Source organism: Pleurodeles waltl, chromosome 6 (assembly GCF_031143425.1).
Source record: "Pleurodeles waltl isolate 20211129_DDA chromosome 6, aPleWal1.hap1.20221129, whole genome shotgun sequence".
Classification (NCBI taxonomy): domain Eukaryota; kingdom Metazoa; phylum Chordata; class Amphibia; order Caudata; family Salamandridae; genus Pleurodeles; species Pleurodeles waltl.
In genome coordinates, this window is record NC_090445.1 from 1,146,116,217 (window position 1) to 1,146,127,508 (window position 11,292).

The 11,292-nt window shown below is 44.5% G+C and overlaps 1 pseudogene; it reads left to right on the forward strand.

The window, feature by feature from the left end:
* The first annotated feature begins 1,278 nt into the window (after nucleotides 1–1,278).
* On the forward strand, nucleotides 1,279–1,607 carry LOC138301747 (transcription initiation factor IIA subunit 2 pseudogene; annotated as a pseudogene).
* Nucleotides 1,608–11,292: the final 9,685 nt, after the last annotated feature.

Below are 11,292 nucleotides of genomic sequence, written 5' to 3' on the forward strand. Positions count from 1 at the left end.
GAAAATATTAGTGGGTCAGAATGTGTTTCTCATGTGAACTAGAAAGAGCAAGGCTCTTGGGGAATCTACTGAAATTAATGGGTATGCATGGAGTGGCAAGAACAGAAGGGTAGCAGGCTGGAATACTTGCTCATGTGCTATCAAGGAAGTAACTTGCCAGATGTTTTGTCTTTCACAATCTCACAGTCGTGGTGCCAGTTGGGTTTGAGTATGAGCTATGACCTGACTAGAGTCCATCTGAATGTTGGTCCTCTGCATTTGAAACCATGAGAGAGGCTGGGGCCGATCCCGACTCAAATGTTTTGCATTCCTTTAGCCTAGCAAAAGTTGTTAAATGTGGGCTGCTAAAATATTCTGTAGTGTCTGGTCAGGTTGCCAACCTTGACTGCTCTTCTTCCTCTTTCCTAACTCATAATATGTAAATGTACAAAAGTAGGCAAAATCCCTGCCTTTAAAAAGGTGTATGGCCACCGCTCATGTCACCAACTTCCATTTCTGCCCTTTGGCATCATTTTACTTGGTTGACAGCATGCCCGCCCACGACAATGGTACCTCAAAGGTCACTCATACACAGCACCAAAATGCTTCCCTCATACAAGCACAACAAGTGCAACAACTCTCTACCAAATACCCACTCCTCAACAGTGTAGCATTTTGGAAATGTCTTTGTGCGTTCCACAATTGGATATGAAGTGCTGTAAAAAGACTACCATATAATGCAACTTAATATGTTTTCAGAGTATCGCCACACTAAGTTTAATGATTAACACCTTCAAAACCCTGATTCTAGTGATTGGAAAATGATGATTTTCATGGTATGCCGTTTTTGGGGTGTAGTTGATTACTAGTGGTCAATCAGTATTGGTACGTAGGAGCTCTATTTTAGAGCACTCATCTGGTAAACCCTTTGAGAGGCAACATCCAGAAGCGCCCTGCAAAAAGATGAACCGATTGAGGACATTTCATCTCTGATGAAGATACTCATTAAACCATGAAGGCCTTGAAAAAAACAGCAGCGCAAATATCCTTAAACACTTCCCCAGTTCTTGTTCTTGATCATCTTCTAGATTTCAAAACGTTAAAATGGAAGTGTTGGAAATGCTTTCTCCCTCCCTGTCTGCTAGAATTGAAGGCTCTAGATTGTAACAAGGCCTCAGTCTTCAATCTTAATGAGGGGTTTATGGATTATATAAGGCTGAATTTATGGACTATTCGAGATTGCTGCGTGGCAGAAATTAATTAACTCAGATGATCAACGCTTTCTAAGTTTGTTAAACCATGGCTTATCAGCTCCACAGGGAGACAAATTTAGGAGACGCCCATCAGGAGAGACAAGATGATCCTATATAGTCCCAAAGGATCAATCCAATAGTGGCCCTTCCAGTTTTTCAGTTCAGCAAGGAAACAAACACATCACTGGCACAGCATATCAGGAACAAAGTCAACTTTGTGGGTCGCTAGACACATACCGATTTTGTGACAACGTGTGTACATGTGGACTGCATATTGTTGAGTTTAGAGAAGTCACAGAGATCATCAAGGCAAACAAATTGAAAATAGTAACCTGTGATGAAAAATATACTGGCTCCAATACAGCAGTGCATTAGCGGGTGTAAGTTTCAGTGATGCAACATACCTTGGAATGAGTGTTTAGCTTGAAGCTTCACCCTCATAAGAGTAAAGGGAAGCTGGGACGTCTGAACCCCTCTAAGTCTCATGGAATGTGCTCTGATCTGACTACCATTTGTGTAAACATTAGTTAAAACAACAGAAACTTTAGCAACATACCTATCTTTTCCAACACCACTAAGAACCAATCAATTAATTTCTAATGATGTGCATTTGCAATGTCACCTAAGTTCCCCATCCCACCGAAACTTAGACAGTTACTGCAACATTGATCATCTCTCGTTCTTGCCAAGGTTTCTTTTCTCAGGCCTTACTATCAGTAAACTAGTATATACACAATACTCCTTACTCTAGCTAATGAAATCAGGAGAACGCTACTGCAAAGAACGGACATGCTGAACAAGCAAACTACATTTAAAAGTGAGGCCTATAGCCAGGCTAACTTTAACTAAGCACTTTATGTTCATTTTGAAAACATGGTTACACATGCACAGCTTCAGCTCTAGATCCAGAGGCAAGACAATTCTCTGCAGGTCCCAAACACCAGAAAGGGTGCCGACACAGAGTCAGGTGCCGTGAATGATGATCATGGCCATCAAGGGTGAGTTGAGGGCCCCTGCAATCACCCAAAACAGAGAAGGAGGGGGTCCAAATCTCTGCAAGGGCCTAGGATGCACAAGGTCCAGTTGGCCACCACCACAATAGGTAATATGCGGACAGCTGCCAGTATGGGAGAGGAGAGATGAGGTCAAGTCCAGGCCACAGAATCAAAGAGAGACCTTGGGGCTGCCACAGAGGTCTCACATCCCTATGTCACAATCAGTCTGAGCCCACAGGTGGCATTTCAGTTTGTAGGGGCATATGGGGACTCAGGGTGTCAGATGAATAAGGATAAATAAGGAGGATTCAGAAGCGTTTGCAAAACATGCCCACCATCTTGACAGTTCTGGCCATGCCCATCCTCTGCAGGCAATCTTAGTCTCTCTCACTTCCTCAGCCAACAATCTTCAGTCTCTACTCGGCGTGACACAGCACCAGGCCCTTCAAAAGGTTCTGAGCCTGGCTCAGGTAGTGATTCTGGTCAAGGCCCTTCAAATGTCAGCTCATCAAGACCCTCCTCAGGCTGAGGATATGCATTCACTGGTTCTTGCCAAGTCTCCTCACTCTGTGCTCCCTCTTCTTGTTTCTTTCAGTTGCGGGTTACACGTCAGGGAGAAGTACCTTCACATCATAAACAGGACATTCCACTCTACGAGTGTGTAGCATGAATCCAGTTGGCAATACCCCCACACGTGACAGAGAATTTGTCACAAGGATGACCTAGTATGGTCCATGCCACATAGGCTCCACACACATCTTCAAGATGTACTCCTTCACTAAGACCCAGGTCATGGCACTGCTCCAACATGGAGATGCAGCAGCAGCTTCAACCTGGCAAGATACAGAATGGCAAACTTCAGCTAGTCCCTTGCAATAGTCATGAACCATGTGATCCGTAATGTTCACAAGCACATTTGGAGGCATTGCAGGCAGCCTTAATGCTCTCCCCATGATTATCTCATGTGGGGACAATCTTGTTTTCCAATCAGGAAGACAGAGAAGACTCATCAGCACAAAAAGCAAAGCAGCAGGCCATTTCAAGGATGCTGGAGTTCATACTTTGGCCAATCATTTCAATGTGCCATTCACAGGCTCAACATTGCAAGAAGCCTCTGTCTGATAACTGCAGTAAAGCCTTTGCTCCACTTGTAATGCTGCACACAATATTTCAGGACCTCATTATTGAAATTAGTCCCTCAGTCTGACTCCAGCAAAGTCAGGAAACCGAACCTTGGTTTTAGCTCCCTCAACAACAGCTTGGCTACTGTGAGACTGTCAGTTCTCATGACTGAGTGGGCTTCCACCCAATGCGGGTAGATGCACACAATCACAAGGACATAGCTCAGCCAGTTACACATTAGCATTTTGTTAAAATCCATTTGCATCCTGTTGTATGGCCCTCCTAATCTTCCTATATAGCTTAATGTCACTGGGGTTTATCTGTGAATACATAACACTTCTGTGAGATAACTGTTCATCCACAAATCTAAATCAGTGGTCAAAACAATGTTGTTTGAACAATCTGACCATGGCATCTCTCCCAATGTGTGCGGGTCCATGAAAGTGTCTGGCCATTGGGGATAGCAGGCTATCTGGTAATGCTGGTCTACCATCTAGAGAAACCCAAATATCATCATCTCTTCTCACACAACCTTCTCTGATCCAACCCTGCTGTTTTGCCTCTGGTAATTATTCCTTCAATCTCTTCACTATTCCCAAGTATCAGTTGTTGACAACAAAAAGTTACTGTTGTTGTCACCTTCAGATTCAATTACATATTCACCATTGGATGTTCGAGACCCATGATCACAATATTGTGCAACTTTATCAGCATATCAGTTGCCAACTGTCACACAGTCATCACCACTGCTTCAGGATGAAGATGTTTCAATTGCTATCTTGGAAGGTCACTGTAGTGCTTCCAGCAGTCTCGTGACATGTTCTCCATTGCAGATCACAGATCCAGATGATGTCATAAACCCTATTTGTGACCAAAACTGTCTGAAATCATGAACAACACCAAAGCCATACTGACTATTTGTAAATATAGTCACTCTCAGCTGTTCAGAGACACAGCAAGCTCTAGTAAGAGCAATCAGTTCAGCCACAAGCAAAGCCAGGCGGCTTTTACTGCTCCTGAGATTGTGCAGACTGCATAAGCAGCTCTCTGGGTTCCCTCATTGTCTCTAAGTCATGACCCACAAATAAAACAAAAAGTAATCAGATTCTACCAGTGACTCTTCTAGTTTATCTGGTCTTGGTTTGGTGCATAGCTCAGTGACGTCAAGACAATCATGCTGTACCTCACCATCATCAACTTTACTCTCTGGGAGAGGCTTCAGGGTAGCAAGATTCTAAGAAGCACAATGTCTAACAGTCACATTTTCAACAGCCACGATAATCTTTTCATATTTTGTCAGGCAACTGTTTGTCATGTGCTAAATGTGGGTGCATGTCAGTAAGATCTCAACTGAATTGGGGATTCGATCAGTTGAAGGAAGGTCCATAACAATCACTTCACACCTTTCTATGTTGACACCTACTGCCACTGCAGCTTTAATGCATCTGGACAGTGGCTACAGGGCCAAGAGAAGCAGAAAAGTAATCCACAGGTCTTCAGGCATTTCCATTCATCAGTGTAAGCACTGAGAGAGCACAGGTCTCCCTCTCGCTGCCGAAAAGAGTAAAAGCAATTGTACACCACCATTTCCGAAAACATCCTGACTTCTCTCTGGGTGTTTGGCAGGTTCATCCTAAGAATCACTGAGATTCACTTTTGTCAAACCTTTCTCGCTCATTTCTGAATGTGATGTCTGAGATACAGACCTTTTCTTTGACAATACTGCAACTTGCTTGGGGAACCTTATGTTCATTCTCAGTCAAGTGGTTCAGCAATGCAATGGTGTCTTGTTTACAAGCTTCCTGAGTATCAGATACGACCAATAGGTCATCAATATACTGGACCAGTACAGAGTACAGGATAGTATTAGGGACTGACTTGAGTGTTTTTTAAAGGATATGTTTAAAGATTGAGGGACTTTCTGTATACCCATGTGAGAATCTGCACCATGCCAAAACATGGTTCTGAAACCTGAAGGCAAAAAGGTACTGACTTCCTCATGCAGGGTAATAGCAAAGAAATGCCTGACACAAATCAGTGGGTGGCCCACTCAGCCTCATATGGAATATGAAACAAAAACACAGCTGGATTTTATTAATCTTTATTGGGGCTTGCACCATGCAATATTTTCCACTAGGCTTTTGCAAGCCCATTATGGGTGAGTTACATGGACTCCCCGTTATCTCCTTCAAAATGCCTTGTGTCATTGACTCAATCACTGGAGTAATCCCAGCAATCATTTCATGAGCCAGACTGTACTGTGTGGGTCTTGGGTATTCAACATTGGGTTTTACTTTTATGCGGACAGGCTCAACTCCTTTTATGAGACCAATGCCTTTTCCTGAAAAGCCCCAGACTTCAGACATCACCATATTTTTAAGATCTGGTGGTAAATCCTCAATTGTCATCTTGGGATATAATGCAACATTTGGCTTTTGGTTCATAACATGAAGTCTTGAATACTTGGGTCTGAAACTCCACTCCTTTCAGTGTGCAATAGATAGTGCATTTGGCCCTTGGCTCATCAAGTTGAAGTCTTTAAGACTTGGGTCTGAAACTCCACTCTTTTCAGTGTGCAACAGATAGTGCAATTTATCTTACACAACAAATCATGTCCTAGTAGATTTACAGGACTCAAATCACACACTACAGACTGGTTATTTTCCTCAAATGACCCTATTTAACAGGTACTTCTTTTGTTACAGGTTTGTTCATCTGCTTATTTGCGACTCCTACAACTTGGATTCAGTGGAACGGGTATTACCGTATCAATCAAGAATGATATGGGGTGGCTCTTCACCTCACCTTCCATGAATGGACCACTCTGGTTTACCTCTAAGACTTTGGCAAGTATGCAATTTTCCTCTCATCCAAGGTACTCTCATTATGTCAGATATGAGTTGTAGCCATCTGAACAATCAAACACAGGAAACTGTTGAAACGGGTTCTGACTTTGGAAAGAATTCTGATTAAAGTTCGGGTCTTGAATTGAACTAAATCTAGGACCATTTACATTTTGCTGAGGCATTGGGACTTGTGGAACCTGCATCACTGGAGCATATGGCACATTAGAATTTTACATTCTCAGTCTGTACATTTTATGGTTGTACAGGGTTACTACTTTGGGGCTGTGTAACCCCTAAATTCTGAACCTGGTTCTCATTTATTACTCTGTTGGAGTTAATACAACATTTCCACTCCCAATGCCATAATTTGTAACAATAATGACACGGATTCGATCTCTTCAACTTTGCTACATCAATTCCAGTATTCGGGTCACACAGTACACCAGAACCTCTACCGTGTTGTGGGTAACCATTGCCACCTTGCATCACAGGAGCTTTCTGCTTCTACATACCTTACAAATTACCAACATTCGCTACCTAAGGTGGATTCTGACTTCCTCTCTGTGATGCTTTCATCTTTGCCAATATCAGTTTCTCCTTCTATCTCGTCTGTTTCATCTCAAATTCAGCACTACAATATTTTGCATATCTCAGCATTTCAACATCCAATTTATTTAGCTAACAAATCAAAGGCTGTTGAAACATCAACTAATCTCAGGTCTCAATCCTATCATAAACCGAGACACAAAATTTCCCATACCCTTGGCTCCAAGACTCTCCATTCCAATGTGCTGCCTAAAGACTTTAATAACCTCTCATAATAAGCATGAGCAGACCCTTTAGGTCCTTGAGTTTATCTGTCAGTTCTGACCCAATCAATGTCTTTACCTGTTGATACTTTTTTATCACTAATGGTGAAGGGGCATGGGATGTCAGATTTCTGTGAGGCTCTTTTTCTGCCCATTCTACAGCTGGCCACAAGTCACTCTGTATTACAATGTCAAAAAAGGTATTAAAATTCACACACAGTACTTGAGTTTTAAACTGCCATTTCGACCATTTGCCATACCCAAACCTTCTCTTTTACTACAAGTAAGTCACCTCTATGTTAGGCCCCAGGCAGTCTCGTGTACAGGGTGCAGTGTATTTAAAAGGTAAGACATGCAGTGATGTGTTTTACATGTTCTAACAGTGAAATATTGCCAAATTAGTGTTTCACTGTTGCAAGGCCTATCTCTCTCATGGATTAACATGGGGGTTGCCTTTAAATATCTTTTGAGTGATATTTTCCTTTGGGAGCAGATAGAGATATGGAGTTTGGGGTCTCTGAACTTTTTAAAAATACATTGTTTGCTAAAGTTGGTTTTTAAATTGTCTGTTTGCAAAAAATGTCCCTTTTAGAGAGTGGGCATTTTCTTGCTTAAATCATTCTGTGACTCTGCCGGCTTGTGTATTACCTGTCTGGATTTGTGAATCACCACTAGACAGTGACCCAAAGGGAGCTGTAGTGCAGCCTTCATATCCTGATGAACCATCTGGGCTAGAGTGGAGGGAGAAGTGGTCACTTACACCTGCATGGGCAGTGCCTGCCCTCACACAATGCAGTCTCCAACCGCCTGGTGTGTGTCTGGGGCCAGACCTGGGCAAGGCAAGATCTAGTGAACAACAGAGACTTTCCTTTGAAATGTGCCTACTTCATAGGCCGAAAGGGGTATAAGTAGTGGACCCCAAACCCCAGATTTGTAGATTACTTCTGGAATCATAGAGGAACCTCTGCCAAGGAGAAGAGCTGAAGAGCTGGAGGAGAAGTACTGCCCCTTTGCCTGTGACTGAGCTTTGCTGGGTTGGCCTGCAGTTTCTGCTTCTGCCTGAAAGAGGACAAAGACTGGACTTTGTGGTATATTCCTACTTGTGAAGTGTCTCCAAGCGCTTGGACTGAGCTTGCCTCCTGTTTTGAAGTCTCTGGCCATCAAAGAATTCCAATGACAGCACCTGCACTCTCTGCTGAGACTCCTGCCCTGCCAAGTGGTCCCTGGGCCCTTGAAAGGTGAAACTGGTAGAACAAGATCTGAAATCCACACACAGGAAGGCGTGCAGGGAAAATGTTGAGGCACCACCTGCAACGCGGCTGTAAAAATGACGCCCCACCCGCCTCACAGCTGAAATTGACGCACCACCCAGAGCTGGGAAATCGACGCATCACCTGCATCGCAGCTAGAGAAATGACACAACACCCTCTTGAGGCTGTTGAAAATTACGCAAACCCCATACAGCGTGGTTTTCCATCACTGTTTGTTCCAATTTCACACGTGTCATCGCTCGGAGTCAAAATCAACGTGAACCTGGGTGGATCCGAGGTGCCCTGTCCGGAAATGGACACATCACTCTCTTGCGGGGAGAAAAATTAAGCATCGCAAACACATGTTTGACGCAACCCAGGTACTTTGTGTAACAACAACGATTCCATTGTGTTCTATGGAGTGAAAATCTATTCTTTTGAAAATTCATATCTTTATTTGTGTATGTTGGATTTTTGTCATTTTGGTCTTGTTTGATTTAGATAAATATTGACTATTTTTCTAAACTGGTGTGATGTCCATTTTGTAGTGTTTGCACTGTATTACTCTGTGTATTGGTGCAAATACTTTACACATTGCTTTTGAGATAAGCCTGACTGCTTGTGCCAAGCTACCAAGCGGGTGAGCAGGGGTTGTCTTAGGTTTGTAACTCCCTTACTCTGACTAGAGTGAGGGTCCCTGCTTGGACAGAGTGAAAATTGAGTGCCAGTCAGAGACCCACAGTATATAATATTGTGTTTACTTACCTCCAGTTGGGGGATTGCTAATTCAGTATTCTAGTATTTGTGTTCCTATAATAAAGTACCTGTGTGGTTCTTTCATGTCTAATAGTGCTGTGTGACCATAGTGGTATTGCATAAGCTTTGCATGTCTCCTAGATAAGTCTTGGCTGCTCATTCACAGCTACCAGAAGGAAGCCATTTTACCCATTTACTGGACATAGGTCACTACCTATGTCCAGACCCATAATGGTAACTCTGAACCTTGGCATGTTTGGTATCAAACATGTCAGAATCAAACCCCAATACTGTTGCCAGTATTGGTTGTATGATTCCTTGCACTCTGGGGGCTCCTTAGAAGACCGCCCAGTATTGCTCCTACTTGTCTTTCAGTGTTTTGCAAGCAGCCCGCGCTGCTGCCACCCTCCAGATGGGTTTCTGCCCTCGTGCTGCTAGACCAGCTCAAGCAGAGGAAGGCAGAAGAAAGGATTTCTTGTGGGAGAGGGAGGCATCACCCTCTCCCCTTATAAATAGGTGTGGCATGGCTTGGGAAGGGTAGCCTCCCCAAGCCACTGGTATGCTTTGAAGAGCACATTTCGTGCCCTCCTTGCATAAAGTAGTTTGCACCAGTCCAGGGACCCTCGTTCCCTGCTCTGATGGCAAACTGAACAAAGGAAAATGGAATAACCACTCCCCTGTCCATCACCACACCAGGAGTGGTGCCCAGTGCTCCTCCAGGTGGCCACTTGGTTCTGCCATCTTTAATCAGAGAGGTGCAGCGGCTCCTGTGAGCATCTGAGTGGCCAGGTTAGGCAGGTGACATTACAGCCCCTCTTGATAGGTGGTTATCTTGCAGGTGACCAAACTCCCTTTTAGGGCTACTTAGGGTCTCCCTCTTGGGTCGGTCCTCAGATTCGACATACAAGATTACAGCAGGACTCCTCTGCATCATTTATTTCTTCTTCTGGCCAGTGGGACTGCAACTAGACCGTCCAGGAACCAACAATCTACAACTTCAGTGATGACTCCACTCTGCAACATTGTTTCTCTGGCTCCTTCCAGCACTTGCAACATTTCCCCAGCTGTGCATTCTCTGAGGGCAGTGAGTGTTTAGCCTGCACAAGAAGTAAGAAGGAATCTTCCTTGGACTGAAGGAGTCACTTCCCTGCATCTGCAGGCACTAACTGCAATGACGACCGGCTGCGTGGATCTGCTCTCCTCCAGAATGGCTTGTATCCTGCATCACAGGTTGTGGTCTGGAGTGGTCCTTTTGGTCTCCTCTACCAGCTGTCCAACTTGGGAGATGGTAAGCCCTTGCCTCTCCGTGTAGAACAGTGCCCCTGTGCACTGTGACTCTTGCAGCTACCAAGGCTTGATTGCTCCTCCTCCAAGGGATCTTCAGGCTCTGTGTAGCCACAACCCGATCACTCCTTCCAGCAAAGCACAGTCTCCTGGCTGCTGCTCCAACAACGTGGGACTCCTCTTCATGTGTGCTGATTGGGCCCCATTGCGACTTCTGTGCCTACTGCCAGTGGGTTGCCTGTGTGGGCTGCCTCCTCTTCTTGTCGCTCTCCCAACTGCTGAGGTTGACCCTGGCCTCTCCTGGGCCTTGCAAATTGTCTTCTTCCTCTGTTGCATTTGCCAACTCTCGCTGGTGGTTCTCCAGCATCACTGACCAACTCCAACCCGACAGACGATGTGGGAAACCATCTGCATCACTCCAGGAACTCTTCATCTCCTGTGCTGCACTGCTGGTCTTCTTTGGTTCTCGTCGACCTGGTCCTGCATCCACAGAAGTGGAGGTAGTGGCTCCTACCAAAACCACTGCCACATTCCACTTTCTTAATATATGGGTTTGCCCTCCACTCAGGCCCTCACTGTTTACCTATATTTTGCCAATGCTTATTGCTTTCTATGCTCTTTTCTGATTGCTAATGTGTATATATTAGTGTGATTACCTAGCTCCAGTAATATTCTAGTATTTGTGATACTAAACTACCTTTATTTTTGTAACATTGTGGTTCTTTCACGTCTGATAATGCTGTGTTACTATAGTGGTAATGCATAGCTTTCAATGTCTCCTAGATAAGTCTTGGTTACTCATCCAGAGCTACCCCTAGAGAGCCCGGGCTTCCTAGACACTGCCTACACTTCACTAATAGGGGATACCTGTACCTGCTATAGGGTGATAACCCCATAGGTGTCCACCACACACCAGGCCAGCTTCCTACAGTGGCTGCCTGCACCGTGGCCTGAGGAAAACGCTAGTGAGGTACACAAACCCCCTGTCCACCAACACC